Source organism: Panthera leo, chromosome E2, assembly GCF_018350215.1.
Source record: "Panthera leo isolate Ple1 chromosome E2, P.leo_Ple1_pat1.1, whole genome shotgun sequence".
Classification (NCBI taxonomy): domain Eukaryota; kingdom Metazoa; phylum Chordata; class Mammalia; order Carnivora; family Felidae; genus Panthera; species Panthera leo.
Genome location: NC_056693.1, coordinates 22,819,460 through 22,828,177, shown reverse-complemented (window position 1 = coordinate 22,828,177; position 8,718 = coordinate 22,819,460). Strand labels below are relative to the sequence as shown.

Sequence of the window (8,718 nt, the reverse complement as noted above, 5' to 3'; positions counted from 1 at the left end):
AAACAATTATTACTGGATGAAACAGGTGAGGGTGGATGGGGAATGGCACTACGGAAGGAAGAGGCTGTCACCACCTGCCTCCATTGATCAATCTGGCATCACAGGAGTGGATGGCAGGCACCTTGGGCCTCTGGAGGGGACGGCCTAGGAAGCACCCAGCATCGCACACAGCACCACCCAGGGACATGAATTTAACGGGCTAGGAGAACTGGCTTCCATGTACAGGGAGTACAGGGGAGAGAGGAACGAGGCAATGACTCTAGGAGAAGCAAAAGGGACAAGTCCAGGAAGGGAAGTGGTTCTGCGGGAGACTGACTTGGCTTCCGCAGCAAACGTGGAAAAGAAGAGGCTACCCGAGTGAAAAGCAAAGGACACGGTAACCAGACGCTGTGTGTGCATCCTGTTTGGATCGTCATTCACACCAATGGTTAAAAGACACATTTGAGATAACTGGAAAATTTGAATGTAGATTATTAAATGGTACATGGGGGTGAATGGGTGGCTCTCAGTTAAGCATCCAACTCTTGATTTGGGCTCAGGTCATCGAGCCCCATGTCAGACTCTGAGCTGACAGCACAGAGCCTGCTTGGGCTTCTCTCCCTTTCTCTCTCTGCCCTCCCTGGCTTGTGCATGTCTGTGCACGTCCACTCCCCAACTCTCCCCCCAACCCCTCTCTCTCTCTCAAAATAAACTTTTTAAAAAATGGTACCAAGAATTGTTCACTTTCTTATATGTCTTACTGGCATTGTGGTTATGTGAGAAAATGGCCATACATTTTAGACAAGTGTAAAAAGTGAAATGTTTGGAATTTGCCTTAAAATATTTCAGTGAAGAAAACAAAAAGCCGCAGGGTCGATGAAGCAAATATTAGAAAATCTTAGTCATTAAATCTGCAGGATCAGTATATGAGGGCTCATTGTATTATCCTCTCTCGACTTGTGTGTATGTTTGAAATTTTTATAATTAAAAACCAAAAGCAAAATGGGGTGCTGAGAGAAAACCAGCAAAAGGCGAGACCCGAGACAGAGAGAACCTGATGTAGACAGTGTGGCTGGCAAGGCCTCCTCCAGGAGGGGCTGGTGAAGCGAGAGCCCGCCACCGATAAAAGGGTGGGGGGCGGTGAAGAACGGGTACAAACACAACAAAGCCGAGCCCTTGGCGTGTCAAAGAAAGGCTGGAGCAGAGGGAGAGGAGGGTATGGGCCCAGGACCCCAGGACCAGAGGGCTGCAGCAGAAGCCAGGTCGGACAGGGGCTGGCACTTACGCAACCTGACTTATTTTGCAATCAGCGCCAAGCTTTCAAATGGATTCCAGAAGGGGCAGGTTTGATTGGATTCAGGGAAGTCATTTTCTTTTAGGAAAAAGAGACGACGACTCTGGCTGTTTGGTCACAAAGGCGTTCTGGTGGGGAAGAGGCAGCGACGGTGAGAAAGCAGTTCAGGACGTGGTACAGCTGTCCCGGCAGCAGACGGTGGCTCCCTGCAGGACAGGACAGAGAAGGGGACAAGAGAGAGTGGAAACATTTGGAGGCAGAGAGCCCCTGGGGCTTGCTGATGCATGCAGTGCAGAGGATGAGAGAGAGAGAGAGAAATCAACAATGAATACCAGGTCTGGGGCTTGAGCAACTGAGGGAATGGGGGCACCAGGTGGAGAAGCAGGTGGGACAGGGTGGGGAAACCCAGAGCCCGCTTCTGGGCGTCTTACACTGACAGGCTCAGAAGAGATGGGCAAGTGGAGATGGCAAGAGGGCAGAAGGTGGAAAGAAAAGACCACGAAGGGAGGGAGCATTTGGAAAAGAGCTCCATCACTTAAATAGGGAGGGGGTGACAAGAGCAAGGGCACTGAGGAGGAGCGCCAGGGAAGGAGGAGGGAAACCAGGAGACGGAAGTGGTGTTCTCCAACAGGGAGTGGGCCATCAAGCCCAAGACTCCCGAAAGCGCCGTGAAATGAACCCTGAAAGGTGCCTTTTGGAGTTGGTGAGGTGGGGGGCCCCGGTGACTTTGGCAAAGTCAGTGACTCTCCGCTTCCTGCCCCTCTCCTCACCCCGAGCTGGATGAGGACCTCTGCTGCCAGGTGCTTCCTTCCCCTGCATCTCTCCTGCTGTTTTGTGATGAAGGACGGGCTGCTCTTTTCCATAGGGTGTGGGCATCCCGAGGACAAGATGTTTGCTTCAACCTTCATACTCTTACGACAGAATTCATCCCTGTAACCATTTCATAGACACTTAATGAGCACCAACTGTATGCAAACACTCATGGGCCCAGTAAAATGGTACAATCACCAATTCCTCTTGTCTGGCATCTTTTGAAGGATGTGAAAGCAGGAAAGTTGGTCAAATGTCCCGCTGGATACCGAGTTCACTGATCCCCCTGCCAGTGATTGGAGTGAAACTAAGGGACTCCTTACAAGAGTCAGGAAACAGACCCTGAAAAGACAGCTATCCATGGCCCCTAGACCGTGTGCATGGAGCCCACCCTGGTACTCTGTTGTGCCAAACCTCAGTTCAGCCTCACGCACACACTCCTCATCACCCTCTGGACCCGAGGAAAAAGCTGAGGCGCCGCCAGGTGAAGTGCCTTCCCCAAGCTCACCCTGAGATGGAACCCGGCAGCTGGGACCTATGCCTGTCACATCAGTGTGGCCAGGGCACCTGCCACATCCGCTCCAGGGCCTGTTCCCACAGGATGTGGGCCAAATGCTCGCATGGCAGAGGGGCTGTCCCTCCTCCAGCCTGCCTACACCTCTGCCCATTCATTATTTGTCCCCTCTCTTACTCTGACCACAGTTCAACATATTAATTTTAAATGATAGCAGATCCACATCATACAGGGAGTGAGTCATTCCCTTCTCAATTCTCTTTCACGTGTTCTGCTTAATCAAGGAGAAAGTCTCATTTTGAAGCTGAGAGGGCTGACATCTCCCTAACAGTTATATTGTTTTCTAAAAAATGGTGGTAAAATACACATAACATAAAACTTAGCATTTCAACACTTTTTAAGAGTACAATTCAGTGGCATTATGCACATTCATGTTGTTATATAACCTTTACCACTATCCATCCTCAGGACTTTTTCATCTTGCAAAAATGAAACTCTGTGCCCATTAAAAACTCCCCATTCTCCTCTCCCCAGCCCTGGCAATCACCCTTCTACTTTCTGTCTGCCCTAGTACCTCATAAGTGGAATGATACCATCATCTCCTGTTTGTTTGTTTGTTTGAAGTTTATTTATCTTGAGAGAGAGAGAGAAAGAGACAGAGCATGCTAGCTTGGGAGGGGCAGAGAGAAAGGGGAGAGAGAGAGAATCCCAAGCAGGCTCTGTCAGCACAGAGCCTGACATGGGGCTCGAACTCACAAACAGTGATACCTGAGCTGAAACCAAGAGCGTGATGTTTAAGCTTAACCACTGAACCATCAGAGCCACCCAGGTGCCCCTCATCTCCTGTTTTAAACAGAAAGAAATCAGGCCTCAGGGCCATGGCCTGCCCCTTGCCTGTAGTTGTAAACACTTCCATGCTTCCCTTCATTTTGTGGCTGGTGATGTTGGTTTTCCACTTAGGGCCAGTAGGTTTTTCTTTTCAAACAAACAGATTTAAGGAAATATAACCTGCAGTGAAAAGTTGAAGGTAGAGAGGCTCTCAGATACAGTAGAAGAGAGGGTGGGAGGTGGGTAAGGCCCAGCCTTGAGCCTCGAGATTCCTTGTGGCGGGACCCTCTGTGACCTCCATACCAGCTGCACCTGGGCCTCAGCAGAAGAATGTGCCCCCACTCCATGTACCCAGCCTCCTCAGCTTCCTGCCACCATCTGGGAAACACTTTCTGCGCCTCTCACCTTTGCCCCTATCTGTCACCCGCTTATTTATTCTGCAAAACTTGCTGTCCAGACCCTATGCTGGCTCTGGGGAATGCTCAGGCCCGGGTTACTCCCAGTGTACCCCCTCCTTAGTGCCTTCTTCCTTCTCTCCTTCTTGTTTATTTAATTCTGACCCTTCTCCATCCAATACCCCACTAATCAGCTCTGAATTCCTGGGTGGGGCCTCAAGGTAAGACAACTACAGTGGCCAGGTTGATACCTCAAGGAGTAAAGACAGAGGGAGAAGCTGTCCCCACCCAGAGGTCAGCTGCATGCTGTACCCCGACTTTGCCAAACTCATCCTGTTGCTCAAAGCATCAGAAACCCTCATGTGTACCAGAATCCCATTTTTTGCTAATATCCTATGGGCCATCGCATTATGTGTGACCTCTGTTCAGTCATGTTTGGAGTGAGTCCTGTTCAGTTAACGTCTACTTGCCCCCAGGGCGTGCGAGGTGTTCTTGCGAGGGCAGGGTCAAGGCAGGGCACCAGGCCCACTAGCACTTGATGGGGGTCAGGCATGCAGGGGTTCCCGAGGCTGCCAGGCTGATTAAGAAGTGGATTCCTGGGGCGCCTGGGTGGCGCAGTCGGTTAAGCGTCCGACTTCAGCCAGGTCACGATCTCGCGGTCCGTGAGTTCGAGCCCCGCGTCAGGCTCTGGGCTGATGGCTCGGAGCCTGGAGCCTGTTTCCGATTCTGTGTCTCCCTCTCTCTCTGCCCCTCCCCCGTTCATGCTCTGTCTCTCTCTGTCCCAAAAATAAATAAAAAATGTTAAAAAAAAAAAAAAAAAAAAAAAAAAAAGAAAAAAAGAAGTGGATTCCTATGTGACTGATGTAAGCAAGTGATTGAGGGTGTTGCCAGGGAAGTCAGGATTCCTGGGGAACTGAGACTAAAAGCCAGGCCTGGCACCCCCAGGGCCATGCCAGGGTGGATGTACAGGCCTTACAGAGAAGGACCGGTGGGTCTAGGGGACCACTGAGAGGCTCTCTGGGGGGCACAAATGGATGAAACTTGACAGTCCACCGCCCTTTCACTCACTCAAGACACCCACGACTCTCATGGTTGCCAGTTACGCGAAACCCAACCTCAACTGGCTCAATAAACACATGAAATCATTGGCTCCAGCATCTGGAAAGTTCCTAGTAACCTGGTCTGGGGCTTGACTAGACCCAGAAGCTTGATGAATCAGAAGACTACCTCCCTTTACCTCAGGCTTTGCTCCCCTCTACCCCAGGACTTCCCTCTAAGGAAGGTCACCCTGAGTGGCAAGATGGCCTCCTGCTTCCAGACCCACTTTAGGTCCGCTTAGCAACTCCAGGGGATTTTCACTGGCCCAGCTCAGGTCATGTGCCCACCCCTGTAACCAACCGCATGGGCAGGAATGTGGTTCTCTGATTGGCCAAGCCTCCCTCCCCCATCAAAGTGCAGAGTATAGCGCTTGAAGGAAAATATTCCAGAAGGGAGACGCCAGTGCCTTATCTCTCCAAGGTCCTGCTCTATGTCTTGCAGCTGTGTCTGTCTTCAGAAACCCAAAATGAGGAGATTTAAGTGAAAGCTGGGAATATGGTGGTCAGATACAGAACAAAGAACTCTTGTGTCTCAGCCCATGCTGAAGGGGGGTTTATTGCTGCATAACTGATGCATTCCCCCCGCCACCCCCAACCTGATCACACACTCCTACCCCTTGAAGTGTCTTCAAATTAGTCTCTGTCCTTGGAAACCCTGAGCTTAGCACAGAATCCATAAATGTCAGCTGCCACCGTTGCTCTATCAGATACTAAGTTTAAAGGTCAGTTTTAATTTTCACTGGAATTTTTAAACGGGACACAGCCTTCTGCCTGAGGAAGTGTGACTGCACTTGCTCCCCAGTGTAGGAGAGGGTTAGGCCAGGGCTGGGACCACCCATTGGTTTGCCAGTCTCCCGCCTTGGAGTCCATAGCAGTGTGAGCTTGATGTGAACCACAACCTGGGGAGCACGCACTGGGGCCCTGGACTTGGGCTGACCCGGCAAGCCTGTGCAGACAGATTTCCACTGCTGAGAGAGGACAGGAGCCAAGCCCCCAGGGCCTTCCCACACTGGGTTCCCTGGCACTGGGTCCTGCTCCTCCTGCCTGGCCCCTACCTCACAGCTCACACTGGTGCAGCCAGTTTGATCCCTCTTCTGGGATTCCTGTGTGGAGCCTCACGAGATGTCCCTCCCCCACCTCCTTCAACTCAGCCAAGCAGCCCTATGTGCCCAGTTTTGCCTGATAGCAAGGCCAGGGCCAGCTCCACTTCCAGTCACAGCCCACACCTTTCCTGATCAACCCTCTTCCTGATCAACTCCTTAACTTTCTATAGGTGCCTTTAAGGAACTGGTAAAAGTTAAGTGCCCCCTGCCCAAGTGCACGCAATGGGCCAACACTGCCAGCAGGCAGTTTCCTGGGCCACTGAAGGCTATCTGGGAGCCCTAGGTTAAGGAATCCTATCTGGGAAGGATTTCCCCCCTGGCAACCCCCATTGACTTACTTCTTAATCCTTCTTCCTGGCTGCTGTTTTTACCATGTATGAAGCTATGCAAATGCCACAGATTTCTTTACAAATAATAATACATGTTGAACACTATGTCCTAGATACTATTGCAAATGCATCATAGGTATTAGTACATTTACTCCTCACAGAAACCATGGAAGTTAGGATAATTAGAATCACCCCACTTTACAGATGAGGAAATTGAGGTACCAAGAGGTTAAGGAACTTTCCCAAAGTCTTATTGTGGAGGGAAGGTGATACCCTCCCTACCCAGCAGCTGGTTTTCTAGTTCAATCCATATCTCCCTCAAGGCTGAGCCAATGCTTGGCCACTCTAACCCCAGGGCAGGCAGGCATATGATGAAGTGAAACCAAACAGCCAAAGGTGAACTACCCCTGGCAAGTGGCCCTCAGTAATTTGGTGCAGTCTGTTTCCACAGATTTATCTTTTCTGTTGCCTCTGCCAAACATCATCTCATTCTGGCCTAGATGATGCTTCCTCCATGCAGCCTTCTTGGCAAGAGTAGGCTGGATGCCCTCTCCTGTCACCACTCCATGTGAAGCTATAGCCCCCAGAAGTTTCCCATCCCAGCCCTTATCACTCTGTACTATGGCTACCAATCTACATAACTGCCTCCCTTCCATCTAGAAGTTCCCAACTGGGCAGGAATTATTAAAGTCTTACTTTATTTTGTTTCAAATTATTTTTTTGAAAAACAATTTTTTTGTTGAAATACACACTCCATAAAGTGTGTAAGTTATAAGTACACATCTCAAGGAATTTTTATGTACACAACCATGTATTCAGCTCAAGATATAAAACATGTGTGGAACCCAGAAGTTTCCCCTGGTCCCCTCCCAGTTACTAATACCACCCCAAATGTAACTGCTGTTCTGACCACCGTCCCTATAGTTCTGTCTTTTCTTAAACTTCAATTAAATGGAATCACATACTAATACTTTTTTGTGTCTGGCTTCTTGGGCTCACCATTATGTCTGAGATTTATTCATGTTGCTGCATGTTTTAGTGATTTGTCCTTTTTGTTGTTGTGCGGTATTCCATTGAATGAATATACCAAATTTATTTATCCATTGTACTGTTGGTGAACATGTCAGCTAGTACACAGAACATCTGGAAGTCTCATTTTTTGCTGGTGAGAGTGTAAGCTGCTACAACCACCAAGGAAAACTGTCTTGTCTATCATTGTGTTATATATATATATATATATATATATATATACACACACATATTTATATATTTATATTTATTATATTATATAAAATTTATTGAGCATTTACTACGTGTCAAACACTGTACTAAGGCTGCATTATCTCACTTCATCCCTAAATAATGACCCTGAAAAGTAGATAGTTTCCATACCTGAAATAGGACTATCATAGTATCAACATGATAGGATTATTGCTAAATTGAACTGAGATAACACTCTGAAGGATTTAGCCCAAAGCTGCCATTTTGGAAATGCTGTTTTTGATACTTCTTATTGTTATTCCTAAAGGACACAGGGCTGGAAATTCAGGACCTTGGGTTCCATGCCTACCTAAGACAAGCTGAGTGAGTTATCTCAGCTGTGTTGACCTCAGAGCCCCTGGAAGGTCTGCTAGCAGGGACCTGTGGGGATGACACAAGGCGTACTCTTCAATAAGACCTAGGCTGTCACTTCAGAAAGACTGTTATGTTAGTGGGGCAGGGAACAAGGCTGAGACTATAAATCAGGAAGGGTCTTGGGAGTGTTTGGGAGCCCTCTGCTACATGCTGCTTTCTACAAATTTAGTATAGAAGGTAGTTTCTAGCGACCATCGTTCAGTACCTGTATCACTGGCCTGTTAAGCTCCAATAGGGCTTGGTCGGTGTATGTTTTTCAAGAATTCATTCATAAATAGGATTTAAGTGTCTCCCTTCCCCCAGGCACTATGCGGAGAGCTGGGGGATAACAGCAGTGAGGAAGACAGACAAGATAGGGAGAGGGACACCAAACAAGGAAACGGAGGAGCAAGAGTCTTCTGGCCGCAAGTTCTGTCAAGGAAACACAGCCGGGCAAAAAGATGGAGAGGAAGTCCTGGGGAGAGGGGTGCACCAGGTTAAGTGGTCACTGAAGACCTTGAATTTCTTGGGAAGGAAGAACAGCCGGAGGTGCCCTCGCAGGGCACAAGCCCCAAGGCCCCTGAGGTGAGAAAGGACAAGGGCGGTGAGATGTGAGGGGAGGGGGTTGCAGGGAAGTCTGACAGGATGCAAAGGCCAGGTCAGGTGGAGCCCTGTTCGCCAGGGCAGGGAGTGCGGATTTCATCCCGGTCCGATACGAGCCTCTGGGAACGGCTTTCAGCTAGAGGGGCTGCCTG

The 8,718-nt window shown here is 49.2% G+C and overlaps 1 long non-coding RNA gene across 1 annotated transcript; it reads right to left on the bottom strand.

Annotated features, from left to right (window-relative positions):
* Positions 1-932: 932 nt before the first annotated feature.
* Positions 933-5,141, bottom strand: LOC122208914. The gene is made up of 3 exons (XR_006197375.1): positions 5,058-5,141; positions 2,044-2,203; positions 933-1,479 (listed from the first exon to the last, which is right to left on the bottom strand). It is a non-coding gene; the product is annotated as an uncharacterized LOC122208914 (long non-coding RNA).
* Positions 5,142-8,718: the final 3,577 nt, after the last annotated feature.